The sequence below is a fragment of the Arachis ipaensis genome, chromosome B08 (assembly GCF_000816755.2).
Source record: "Arachis ipaensis cultivar K30076 chromosome B08, Araip1.1, whole genome shotgun sequence".
Lineage (NCBI taxonomy): Eukaryota > Viridiplantae > Streptophyta > Magnoliopsida > Fabales > Fabaceae > Arachis > Arachis ipaensis.
Genome location: NC_029792.2, coordinates 8681110 through 8696065, shown reverse-complemented (window position 1 = coordinate 8696065; position 14956 = coordinate 8681110). Strand labels below are relative to the sequence as shown.

Here is a 14956-nt window from a genome sequence, read left to right as displayed (position 1 = left end):
AAAAATTATACCTATTGGAAGGAGAGGATGAAGATATTCGTACAGGTAGTGGATTACAGACTTTGGAAGATTATTCTCGAAGGGCCTCAATTTTCAACTATCACAAGTGCAGAAGGAGTTGTTTCTCTCAAACCAGAAGCAAGATGGACCGAGGAAGATAGGAAGAAGGTGGAGTTAAATGCCAAGGCAATAAATCTGCTCAATTGTGCTATCAGCTTCGAGGAGTACTGACGGGTATCAAGATGCACAACGGCAAAGAAAATCTGGGACAAATTACTAATCACCCATGAAGGAACCACCATTGTCAAGAAGACTCGGACAGATATGCTAAATAGAGAATATGAAATGTTTGCAATGAAGGAAGGAGAGTCCATTGATGAACTGTTCGAACGGTTCAATGCTATCATTGTTGGCTTAGATGCTCTGGGAATTACACATTCTGATTCTGTGCTAGTGAGAAGAGTGTTGAGGTGTCTCACAAAAGAGTGGGAAACTAAAGCTTTAATTATTTCTGAAAGCAGTGGTTTAGACTCTATGACACTTGATGATTTGAGAGGAAATCTTCTTGCTTTTGAAAATACCTATTTGAAAAAGGATACAAAAAAGAAAGGAATTGCATTTTCTTCTGTGACTAACCCTCTGGATGATGAATCCAGTGATAACTCTTCTGAAAATGAGTTTGTTTTATTTACAAAAAAATTCAGGAAAATGGCTAAGCTCAAAGGCAAAGGCAGCAGCACAAGGAGAGTAAAGAAAGACCTTAGCAAGGTAACTTGCTATAATTGCAAGGAAATGGGGCATTTCAAATCTGATTGTCCCAAGCTGAAGAAGGAGGAAAAACCGAAAAGAGGAAAGAAGAAAGGACTGATGGCCACATGGGAAGACTTGGAGAATGACTCTAATGATGATGATGAAGAAACCGAGACCAAGTCACAAACATGTCTCATGGCAGACCACATAGATCAGGTAGTCTTTCATTCCAAAAGGAAGGAAAATGTGTGGTATATGGACAGCGGATGCTCTAGGCATATGACCGGAAAGGCAACCTTCTTCATATTAGGCATATGACCGGAAAGGTAACCTTCTTCATAAAGCTTGATGACTATGATGGAGGACTTGTCACTTTCGGTGATGATGCAAAAGGAAAAATTGTGGCTGTTGGGAAAGTTGGTAAAAATTTTTCTTCTTGTATAAATGATGTTCTCCTTGTACATGGCTTGAAACATAATTTGCTTAGTGTTAGTCAACTTTGTGATTCGGGTTTTAAAGTTATCTTTAAGAAATTTGTTTGTTTAGTTGTGTGTGAAAAAACTGGGAATGTTCTTCTTGAAGCTAAAAGATGTAACAATGTGTATGAATTGACTCTTGAGGATTTAAAGGAACAAAATGTAACATGCTTTACATCTTTTGAATCTAAAAAATGGCTTTGGCATAGAAAGTTGGGACATGCTAGCATGTATCAAATTTCTAAGCTAGTCAAAAGAAATTTGGTTAGAGGAATCCCAAACATCAAGTTTGATAAGGATCTTACTTGTGACGCTTATCAATTAGGCAAACAAGTAAAATCCTCTTTTAAATCAAAAGATGGAATCTCAACCAAAAGGCCATTGGAAATGTTACATATTGATCTTTTTGGTCCTACTAGAACTCAAAGTTTAGGAGGTAAACATTATGGTCTTGTGGTGGTAGATGATTACTCTAGATTTGGTTGGGTACTTTTCCTTACTCATAAGAATGATGCCTTTCATGTTTTTTCCACCCTTTGTAAGAAAATTCAAAATGAAAAGGATTTAAAAATTGCCCATTTGAGAAGTGATCATGGAAGAGAATTTGAAAATCAAGATTTTGAAAAATTCTGTGATGACTTAGGGATTTCTCATAATTTTTCATGCCCTAGAACCCCCCAACAAAATGGGGTGGTTGAAAGAAGGAATAGAAGCCTTCAAGAAATGACTAGGACTATGTTATGTGAGAGTGAAATTCCTAAATTCTTATGGGCTGAAGCTGTGAACACAGCATGTTATATTTTGAATAGAACAATCATTAGAAAAGGGTTAAAGAAAACACCATATGAGCTATGGAAATGAACCCCTCCAAATCTTAAGTATTTTCATGTTTTTGGATGCAAATGTTTTGTACTTAACAATAAGGAAAACCTTGGAAAATTTGATCCAAAATCATATGAAGGAATGTTTGTTGGATATTCCACCACAAGCAAGGCCTATAGAGTTTATCTCAAGGAGCATAGGACAATAGAGGAATCCATACATGTTACTTTTTATGATTCTAACTCAATTCCCAGTATTGTGAAGGATATTGATTCAGATTGTGAAGAGGATGGAACAAGCAAAGAAAATCCCAAATTTGTCCAGAATGAAGAATCTGTCAGTCCGGTTCTGTCTCGTCAGATTGGAGGAGACACTTCCATTGTCTCCTGAACAGGCACGAGCAACTGAAACAGTGAGACCACCAGAAGTTCATCAAAGTTCTACACCTATCCGAAAGCCTAGAGAATGGAAGTCTATGAGGGGTTATCCTCATGATTTCATCATTGGTGATCTTTCTCATGGCGTAACAACAAGATCCTCCACCAAAAGGCAAACCGAACCTAGCAACTTTGCTTTCTTGTCACAAATGGAGCCCAACAATGTCAAACAAGCTCTTGAAGATCCATCATGGGTCAAGGCCATGCAAGAGGAGCTAGCTCAATTTGACAAGAATGAGGTTTGGACATTAGTACCTTATTTGGATGGTATGAAGGTAACGGGTACTAAGTGGGTCTTTAAAAATAAACTTGGTGAGGATGGACAAGTTGTTCGTAACAAGGCTAGATTAGTGGCCCAAGGTTACGATCAAGAAGAGGGTATAGATTTTGATGAATCTTTTGCTCCGGTAGCTAGAATGGAAGCAATTCGGTTGCTTCTTGCCTATGCTGCCCATAAAGGTTTCAAAATGTTTCAAATGGATGTTAAATGTGCTTTCCTTAATGGATTTATTGATAGAGAAGTGTATGTGGCATAACCCCCCGGTTTTGAACATAAAGAGTTTCCAAATCATGTTTTCAAATTAACTAAGGCTCTTTATGGTCTTAGACAAGCTCCAAGAGCTTGGTATGAAAGGCTTAGTGCCTTCTTGTTGGAAAATAAATTTCAAAGGGGTACCACCGACACTACTTTGTTCATTAAAGCATCTAATGATGATATACTTCTTGTTCAAGTTTATGTTGATGATATTGTATTTGGATCGGCCAACATTTCCTTGTGTGAAGAGTTTGGAAAAATCATGACTAGTGAGTTTGAAATGAGTTTAATGGGAGAGCTTACTTTCTTTCTTGGCCTCCAAATTAAACAAACTCCTAGTGGTACTTTTATTTACCAAGGAAAGTATGCAAAAGAACTTATTAAAAAGTTTGGCCTAGAAAACTCCAAATCAATGGGTACTCCAATGCATCCTAACACAAAACTTGAAAAGGATGACAAATAGTATACCCTTATTTTGTGATAATATGAGTGCTATAAACATTTCAAAAAATCCTGTTTTGCACTCAAGAATAAAGCACATTGAAATTAAATATCATTTCATTAGAGAACATGTGCAAAAGGGAACTATTGATATTCAATTTGTAAAATCTGAAGACCAAATTGCTGATATTTTTACAAAACTCCTCTGTGAAGACAGATTCTGTAGCTTGAGAAAAAGTTTGGGAATGTTTGATTTAAGCTTCATTGAAAATTTGTGAATATTTGACTCTGCTTAGTTTTTGCTCGTAGGTTTGGACGAGAAACAATAAATGGCATAATGGAAGAGCTGTGGTCAAGGGGGAGGCAACGCAAAATTCAAATTTTATGGGCCCCACCAAAAAATTCCTTGACCCCACCTTAACAGTTATGGTAGTTATCTTTCTACAAATAAGAATCTTCCTCTTGTGTCATCAAATCTCCTTGGAAGTGGTTATTGTCAAATCAAATCCCTATATCCATCTAATCCCTTGATTTAAGGCAACAACTTTTCAGTTTTGGATTTCAAAAGTTAAAAGGGAAATCTTTTTTGGATAATAACCACCCATTATGGTCATTAACCGTCCACTAATGATCATTACTCTCCATATTCTCTTTCCAAACCCCATTAAATGTGTTCACCCACCTTGTCTCTCTCTCTCCCTCTCAATTTGGTTATCACCCCCAACCTTTCATATTTCATTCCCCATTACCATGAAAAGAAAACCGCGCCAAGAAAGAGTGAAAGAATTCTTCTTTCTCAAAAACCATCAACACCCCAAACTCACACTCACATCCACATACATTCTACTTCCTCATCCTCTCCCTCACCTCTAACCAAACAAACCGAAGCCATGAGAAGAAAGGTAGTGGCCCAAAAGAGTTCCGGAAGAGGATGAAACAGGAAGAACAAGGACCCCCAAGAGGAAGAAGAGCAAGAATCTCATACTTCTCCCATGCCTTCACCTCCACCCTCATCACCGAAACGAACTACTCCTAGAAAAAGCTCCCAAAAGAATCAGGGATTTGTACTCAATGACACTACTGAACCTCCAAACTTGGAATCCATGGAATTCAGAGACAAGTATGGCAAGACTCACTCCCACTTCGATCCAAGCAGATTTAACTCGTGCACCTCTTTTGAGTTTCATAAAGAGGTTATGGAGAAGCGTCATTTGTGCACAACCTATCTTGTTAGCCTTGAAAATCTCACCAACAAGGGTATCAATATCTCCTCTCTGTTTGAACTTCTCAACTGGAAGCCTCTGCTTCTCATCCAGAAACCAGTCTACCCTGGTCTTGTTCGAGAGTTTTATGCCAATATGCGGCTCATTGACGGCACCCTTCATTCCTATGTCAAAAGGGTTCAAATAGCCCTTGATGCTGAGACAATTGGAGTGGCCCTTGGGTTCAAAGATGAAGGACCGCGAGCGTACATGGTGGAAAAATAGGACACACAAGTTGGCGTTCCATACAAAACTGTTCTCAAGCACATTTGCGAGAACCTTTCTAGATTGCATGGCACCATTCCAACACATAAAGCTCTAGGACCGGTCAATTCTCTGCTTCACCGAATCATCACTCATATTCTGACTCCCTAAAGTGGCTCACACAACCGAGTAACATTTTCTGACCGTCTCATCTTATTTGCTTTGGTTACTTCTACTCCTATATCCTTTGGTTATATTATGATTAGGCACATGTGGGATTCTGTTAGAAGCACTAGAAAGGCTAACCTGCCTTATGGTATATTTTTAACTAGAATATTTGAGTACTTTAAAGTTGATTTGTTGAATGAGGCTGTAGAAAACAAGGTGTCTTCAATTAGAGAAAAAGGGGATGAAATTTTCAAAATTGAAAATTCATGATCACCCTTGTTCAAAGAATGCATGTTGTTATTGCATTCACTATGGTTGTTGCTTGAACTGCATTTGGTTTATAATGATGTTTGATTTATTTTTGATGCCTGGCTGTTGATTCATCATTGATAAACTTGTTGTTTGGAAAACTTATTTTTGGCAGTTCCTTTAAATTGTGTAATACATTAAAACTGCCTTATTTTGATCATGTGTACTTCAAATACGTTTCCATCATGTTGTTTTGCTCTGATATCTTTAACAGGAAAGAATTTGAAAATTTTTTGAAATAGGTTGAGCAGTAAATCAGTTTATGATATCAAATGAGTTTTGATTATCAATTAAAGCTGCTCATAAATCAAGCATTTAGCATCATAAAATATGCTAAATAACATTGTTACTTGAAGCTTGATTTAAAAATGTTACAGGTTGAGTGCTTCCCTTGGTAACATAAGCATACATCAAGGGGGAGCAATGTGACATTTTGAAAGGGGGAGAAAATTCAATCTACAAAGGGAGTATTCTTTACTCAATTTTTTTTCCATTTCAATTTTAATAATGTTTGTCATCAAGGGGGAGATTGATGAGTTTGGAAAACTCTAAATTAATATTTGTGATGACTAAACATTATTAAACATTTAATTACAAAATTATTAATTTTGATCTTCAACTAACATATGTTAATTAATAATTTTGTGTTGCAGGTTATTAATTGGGCCGAAATAAAAAGAAAGATCCCAAGCCCAATAAATTAAATTTCAGCCCCATGTAATTCTTGTTGTGTGATTTTTGGCTGAAATGGTTTTATTAGTTGGGCCATAATATTTTATCTCTATAAGCCCAAAGAAAGCCTTCCTATGTGTTCATTGCTTGATCCCATTTTCATCAGGAAAGCAAATGTTATCATTTGGGCCAGATTAAATCTTAATGCTACCAAGCCCAACATTATTTTGATAAAAGTTTCCAAGCTTGGTCCGAAACCAAGTTTAAATGAAAGCTAAATGGCTTCATGCTCTCCAACGGATTCCATCTCTTGTTAAGAATGGATTTCAAATCCTAATATGTTAGCATTGGAAACATGAGAGAGAACTTGACTTTGATTTGATGGGAATCATTATGATTAATGCTATACGCTACTCAAAGCAAGGGAAGTAAAAAACAATCTATCAACTTGTTTCATTTTCACTTAATTGCTTTTACTTTAACTTCACATTCTCTCTCATCTCTTTCTTCTTCTTCCTTCGGTCCTTGTCCAGGAAGCTATGGACGCTGAGTCTTTCATGCTCAAAATGGAAGAAGAAGATTCGGCCAGCTGGAGGAGATTCTTGAAGCATGGCTTGTCTTTGATTCTGCTCAACCACCACAGGGAGTAGCTAGAGTGGCGAAGTGATGGTTGAGGCAGAGATTGAAGCAGATGAAGTCATTTTCATCATGAAGCATCAAGGGCCAGAAATCCATCTTGGAGAGCAAGCCAAGGATGGAGAGCTCAGATTGATGAAGGGTGATGATCAAAAAAGGTCCAGAGGTAATTGCATGTTGGGTTTTGCATGATTATCTCTTTTCTCTCTATGTGGCCGAGCCGGTTTTGTTTATTGAAGGAGGAAGAAGTTGGTTTGGGTGTTGGCTTCAATAAGTGGAGGCTTCCCTCTTCTATATTAAGAGTGGACAGCCACTGTTTGAAGCAAGGAGAAAATTTGAGAGTGCAAGGCACAGTGTTCTCAGAGCTACCTGAGCTAACAGTTTTCTCTTCTCCTTCAATATATTCTGTTTTGTATTTTTCTGTTTAATTTTGTCATGTCTTGAGTCTCATGGAAAAAGGCAAACAGTGAGGTTTGTAATGAAAAAGTCATAGAGCGGAAAAAGGCAGAGAGTGCAAAATTAAAAGAAAAAGCCATAGATGTCTTAGAGTTCCTTTGTTCATCTATGTTGTGTTTCATGATTCTGTGGGAATCCCCTTGTAAGTTGGGCTAGCACTTTACAAGTTGTAGTCAGATTGATTATAGTGAAATTCCATCATGTTTGTGATGGAGACTGGATGTAGGTTGCACTGCACTTAGCAGCTGAACCAGGATATATCTGGGTGTAATCTTTCTTCTCTCCAACTCCATTTCTGTTTTCTACTGCACAGGAGCAAAAACTAAAATGTCTCGTGCCGAGTGACGAGACAAAACAAAAAGTCTCGTGGCAAGTGACGAGCAAAAACAAAAAGTCTCGTGTTCAGAGACGAGCTAAAACAGAAAAGTCTCCTCTGAGTTCAGCAAGCGTTAGCAACACAAAAAGGGGGCTAAGATTCAACCCCCCTTCTCTTAGCCACTGAAACCATCAACACATATAATAGTAGTGTTTTTTTTTTACTAATAAAATATTAAAATTTTGTTGTGTGTCATTTTTTAGAGTGGACAACCAAATTATCATGATACTGGAAAAACATGTCAACAAAATCCAATAGATCTTGTGAAGCTCCAGAATCAGCATTTGAATGGATTACCTGTGTATCCTACATTTCCAGGATTTTCCGTTCCACCTTATCATCCATACAATGGAACACCGTTATACCAGTCATATTCTCCATATTATTATAATGTGCCTAATGAAAATCTATTTTGGAATGGAGAGGTTCATGATCTTAAAGAAAATCGAAAGCAGTGACTCATGACAGAAAGTCGTGGTATCGAGAGGGAAGAACATACAAAAAGTTTTTTTTTTTAACGTCTTATGTGACGACATTTTATTTGCCAGTTCAAATATGGTCTGTATAAGATTTTTATTTTGGTGATCAAGATTAAACCCATTTACAAGCACAAAATTAATTTTAATATTACGTTTGTTAAGTATTAATGTACTAATTTATGCATCAATTTTTATATCTTTGGTTACTCAGAACGTGTTACACGATATTAATAATGAATTGATGTGAGGTTTAGTTATAAAATAATTATTGACCACCAATTGATCCGTTAGAATTGACAATGAAGCAATTATGAAGGAGATTCACCATGAAACAATTAATTGAATGAATCAACAATTAATACATATCTCATAATTACAATAACAATTTACTTGTAAATTTACGAGTATACGGTTTAACATTCAGAGTTTGTTTTAAATTTGAATTACATCTAATAACCTATTAGTAACTATTAGACATTATTATAATAACTATTAAACTTATTAAATTTGTTTAACATCTAGATATAAGCTACAATTATTAAATATTATTATAAATGCCAATTTCGCAACCCTAAACCCTAATCAAGTAAGTGAATAATGGTTTAACTTATTACTATATGCTTAAATTTGAATTACGTGAACTAGTAGATTTGAATTGTATGAACTTAAAATCCAAATCCTAATTATTAATTTCTAAACCTTAAACTATAATAATTAAAGTCTAAACCATCAATTCAAGATTCTAAAAATTGGTTCGAATTGACCGATCAAACCAATCGAACCGTAAACTGGTTAAGATTACGATTCGGTTAGAAATAATAATCGTCTTTTTTAAAAATTGTTATTGGATCATCGAACTGACCGAAAATTGGCCGATCAAACCGAACCGACATCCGGCCAGTTATCAAATTTATCACCAAAACGGCGTCATTTTGTTCATTAATAAAGAAAACGGTAAAGTCCTGAAGCTTAATCCACTTTCTCCCTTTATTGACACTCACTCACTCACTCACTCTCCCTAATCCGGCCAGCTGTTCCGCCGCACCGCTCCACACCTCTGTGCTTTAGAAGGCACCCTAGCTTTTTCGGTTAAATTACGGTTGAACCAGTTGAAATAATAAACCAGTAAACCAGTGACTAAAACGGTTTAAATCTTTAACTCTAAACTCCAACGTCTAAAACCCAAACCCTAATTATTAACTTCTAAACCTTAAACTATAATAACTAAAGTCTAAACTCTAAACCCAAGATTCTAAAAATTAGTTCGAACTGACCGGTCAAACTGATCGAACCGTGAACTAGTTAGGATTACGATTCGGTTAGAAACAATAATCATCTTTTTTGAAAATTGTTATTGGATCATCGAACCGGCCGACAATTGGCCGATCAAACCGAACCGGAATCCAGCCAGTTGTCAAATTTTTCACCAAAACGGTTTAAAAGTGAAAAACTTCAAATACTTCTCATTTAAATACGTTACAAAAAAAAAATAATTGATCCCCAACTTCTTCTCTTTATCCAAATTTAAGTCGTAGCCCACAATGCTCCTTCTGTCTTGCACACAGACTAATTCACAAAAATAGGTAATTTTGGCCGACTGAAAGTAAAACTAGCATTTGTCTGTACAGTACTAAAAAAAAAGGTTAATTTTGCTAACTCTTTCTCCTTTTTATTTGGATGTGGTTTGTAGATTGGCAATGGAGATATGATGGATTGAAACCAATAACATCTCTGCACAACTCATGATAATCAAAGAAAAGATACACTTAAACTGAACAGAAAATATTTTAAATGCCTGTAGACATGAGAGATGGAAGACAAATACAACTAAATTAAATTAGATAAAAAAATTAAGAATGTAAATGATGAAGCTGCCTTCAACAATGAACTTATACTGGCTCAACAACTGAAAAGATAATTCTAATTACGCGAGTAATTACTTCAGATAGATTCCAGAGTCAATCATACATATACTGCAATTAATCTAATTGATCAATCTATATAGTAGATATAAAGCTCGAAAAATTATATCCATGGCAGAGAATTTGTTCCATAAAAAAATCAATAAAATAAAACTGACGGTTTGAACATACAAAAAACAAGCCCAATAACCAAAATAAATGAAATTCATTGTTTGAACAGACGATGAACACCTAACCTAATATCAGGGGTGTGGAAGTCAGCGACGGTGATGGAGAACGCCGCTACGCGGTGTGGATCGGAGGCGGCAAACAATGGGTCACGGAGGCTTAGAACGTGAGAGACGGCGGCGACACTGCTGTTGGAGGCGGAAACAGGGGCGCTAACGACGGGCGATAGAAATGGAGATCGACGAATGCCTGTGAGATAGAAGGGATCTGGCGATGTCGGTGAGCGGTGGTGAACGGCGGCGGTGAACGACGATGGTGGAGAAGTTCAGATCGGAAGGGTTGGGTGTTCAGGAGTCTAACTTAGAACAAAAAACAATAACTAGTATGTGTTTTGGAAAGAAGACAACACTGATGGGAAAGAGAAGAGGTTTTTTATTTTAATTTTGTATTAATTTTAATAAACAAAAATACTTAACCATAGTTAATCATATATGATTAAAGTATATACGTATTCGTATTTGTATACAAATAATAATTAATACACTTTTAAAATACATTAAATTTTAAGATTTTAAAATTTTTCAATTATTAATTGACTAGGATTAATGATGCCACATGTCTATATTGTATTGGTCCACATATACAGGATATGGATTCTATCACAAATATTGGGGTATGAGAGCAATCACCTTGATTAAATAATTGACTCTACTTATTAAATTCATCTTTGTTCGGATGCTTATGTTATATATCTAAGAAAAAAGTACCAAAAAGTTAGCATTTTTATTGGAAAAATGGAGTTAGCAAGTGTTTATTCAAATGTAATACAAATATAAAGAAAAAATTGTTATCAACTTAGTGTCGAGTGAGCGATTGCAACAGGAGCATATAGTTGCTCCTCTCTTAAAACCGCCACAAAATTGCAACAGGATATGATTACACCTAATGTCTCCAACATGAATATAGAAATTTATTGTTTAATTATTGGTTATGTAAGTTTACGATGAAGCCAAATGGTTTAGAGAATATAATGAATTCTATTGATCAATTCCATTAAGAGTGATAAGAATTATGGTTATCAAATATCAACTACCATGAGGATTATTATTAATAGAATATGCTCAGCACTCAAGAACATTTTTTTCATTTTTGGTAGTTAAAACCTGTGTTTCCAGCAAAACATTGGGAGTACGTATGAAAAACAAGTGATAGGAATATACATACAAACATTAAGACTCAAAATAAATTAGGTGGCTAAACATATAAAGATATTTTTATACAAAGATAATGAGTACAAATTTATTATAATATTATAAATTTACACATACTACACTCACACACACACAATATTTAAAGGGTTTTATTCATTATTAGGTCTCAACTAAGTTTTAAATCGGATGTAGTTACTCATAAGACAAATAAATTGCTATTATGTCAAGATCTCAGCCACAAATGAATTGCTATTATGCCAAGACTTCGACCAAGATTAAATAACTTTAAACAAATTTCATGTTCTTTGTTTATAATAAATTGAAAAAAATTTGTGAAAATATTGATTTAATATGTATTAGATCGAATTTTGATAAGATGTTTTGTCCTAGATGGTCTCATTTGAATATCTACAATTCTACATGCACTTTCTCTTCCTGCTTCTACTATAATCAAAAATTTTTCAATTATTAATTGACTAGGATTAATGATGCCACATGTCTATATTGTATTGGTCCACATATACAGGATATGGATTCTATCACAAATATTGGGGTATGAGAGCAATCACCTTGATTAAATAATTGACTCTACTTATTAAATTCATCTTTGTTCGGATGCTTATGTTATATATCTAAGAAAAAAGTACCAAAAAGTTAGCATTTTTATTGGAAAAATGGAGTTAGCAAGTGTTTATTCAAATGTAATACAAATATAAAGAAAAAATTGTTATCAACTTAGTGTCGAGTGAGCGATTGCAACAGGAGCATATAGTTGCTCCTCTCTTAAAACCGCCACAAAATTGCAACAGGATATGATTACACCTAATGTCTCCAACATGAATATAGAAATTTATTGTTTAATTATTGGTTATGTAAGTTTACGATGAAGCCAAATGGTTTAGAGAATATAATGAATTCTATTGATCAATTCCATTAAGAGTGATAAGAATTATGGTTATCAAATATCAACTACCATGAGGATTATTATTAATAGAATATGCTCAGCACTCAAGAACATTTTTTTCATTTTTGGTAGTTAAAACCTGTGTTTCCAGCAAAACATTGGGAGTACGTATGAAAAACAAGTGATAGGAATATACATACAAACATTAAGACTCAAAATAAATTAGGTGGCTAAACATATAAAGATATTTTTATACAAAGATAATGAGTACAAATTTATTATAATATTATAAATTTACACATACTACACTCACACACACACAATATTTAAAGGGTTTTATTCATTATTAGGTCTCAACTAAGTTTTAAATCGGATGTAGTTACTCATAAGACAAATAAATTGCTATTATGTCAAGATCTCAGCCACAAATGAATTGCTATTATGCCAAGACTTCGACCAAGATTAAATAACTTTAAACAAATTTCATGTTCTTTGTTTATAATAAATTGAAAAAAATTTGTGAAAATATTGATTTAATATGTATTAGATCGAATTTTGATAAGATGTTTTGTCCTAGATGGTCTCATTTGAATATCTACAATTCTACATGCACTTTCTCTTCCTGCTTCTACTATAATCACTTCATTTTTTCATAACGGAGAGAAAATGTTCATATATCACCGCTCTAATTGTAAATTTTCTGTCAATTTTTTTAAAAAATATTTTTGTCTTACCAGCAAGATATTTTAGTAATTTTTTTTTACTATTAAAATTTCTCATAGTAAAGTCAGTATAAATTAATCACATTTTTTTCTCTCAAATTCGGTGGATAAATTTGTCAGTTATTTATACAATGTTTTACTTTAACGATAGCATAAATTACTATTGTTGAGCTGTGAAGCAAAATTTGACAACAAATTCATCAGGATTATATGAACATTTTATGTCCTTAGGAACATATGTTTATTCTTAATAAACAAAATTCGCCTTAACTTTTATTTGGTCCACGACGACTTTAGCTATAAACACAATGCAATTAGTGCAATTAGGAGTATTTTGTGACCATTAACAACAACATATATATGTATCTAGTCATATCCAATTATCCAATTTGTGTTTAGTATAGGATATGACCTTTTTATTACTCAGAGAAAAATATTCAAACTAAAGTGTCTATCAATGAAAGACCCTAACAAATATAAAACTCAAAATTTTCTTTGATTAAAATATTTAACGATAAAATAAAATTATCATATGATAGTAAAATGAGAAAGGCAAGGATTTATAAATCACAGTACAACCACGGTTTAATTATTATTTTGATAGATAGATAGATAGATAGATAATATAATAATACAGTCATCATTATTTTATTTACCATTATTAGAACGCCAGCCAAAAAAGGATAAACAACTAAATAATATAATGTATATGACTGTTCTAGTTTATCATATGAGGTGGACATGGTTTAGTTGGATCTGGATTTACATAAGTACAAAGGCATCCAACCTTTGGAAAACATTCTGACAAAATCAAATCTTTAGAATGAAAAAACTTGCAAGCCTTCAAACATGCCTGAAGGTCTGGACAATAGTTCCCACTCAAAATACCTCCGCATGCTATTCCTCCTTCTGTTAGGTTATTACCTACATAAAATACACAGTCATTAGCCAAGAAATTAAAATCATATAACAATTGCTAAAAACAAAACATGTTATAACTAAAATCATAAAGGATTTAGCAAAATATATGCTATTACTAATTTGAAATTTTTTTTTTGAAAAATATATAAAATTTAAATTTTTAATACATTTGTTATACGTGTATTAAAATAAAAAATTTAAAAATTCTATTGAGAATAATCTTGACACGTGTCCTTAGATTCTATTTGTTCTAAAAGAAAAATATAGACAAAAAAATAGAAATACAAATACAAGAACAAAGATATTTAAAAAGAAGGATGGACAAAAATTTAAGAAAAGAAAAAGATTTTATTTGAGAAACAAAAATTTATAAATTTTTTTTTCCACTCAATAGGAGGCATAATAATGTATAGAGCCAAAAACTTTAATGGTCAACACTCAAGAATAGTGGTAGAAGAAGTTAGTTTGCTGAGGATAGTGATAAAAGATGAAAACAAAAATATTTTTTAATTTTTTTTTGTCTGTGTATCTTTATTTTTAACAAACAAGATTCAAAGATGCTTTTTTTTTTAATCTCCAGTTTAAATATTTTTTTTCTCCTATCTTAAGACAATATCTACACAGAATTTCATGGTATGTTAGCTAAATTTTATATTGAATTATTTTGATAAATTTGGTACATACCAAAACTCATGAAAAGAATAAGCAAGAAGACGAAGAAATGAAAATGTATTTTCATATCGATAAGTTCAGAAATTTCATTCACACACTGTAGAAGAGATTTAATATTGAATTATTTATAGGCATTCAATAACAATTAAATGAAATTTTATTTTAATTATGTCATTATTTAGCTCTTTAATTTGTGCATATTTATTTATTATGATAAACGAAAAATTAATTTTTTTTCAATCATACATTCTAAATCTACTATAAAAAAATTTGTGTAGATATCTACGTATCGTACAAACAATATATATTAGAATTTTGGTGACTAATATATATTAAAATTATATCTTTCTAATTATTTTTAAATTTTTTTAATTAATTTAATATATATATTTCTGTTTATATCACATTGAATA

The 14956-nt window shown here is 33.3% G+C and overlaps 1 long non-coding RNA gene across 1 annotated transcript; it reads right to left on the bottom strand.

The window, feature by feature from the left end:
- Positions 13580-14642, bottom strand: LOC110265666. The gene is made up of 2 exons (XR_002351859.1): positions 14556-14642; positions 13580-13874 (listed from the first exon to the last, which is right to left on the bottom strand). It is a non-coding gene; the product is annotated as an uncharacterized LOC110265666 (long non-coding RNA).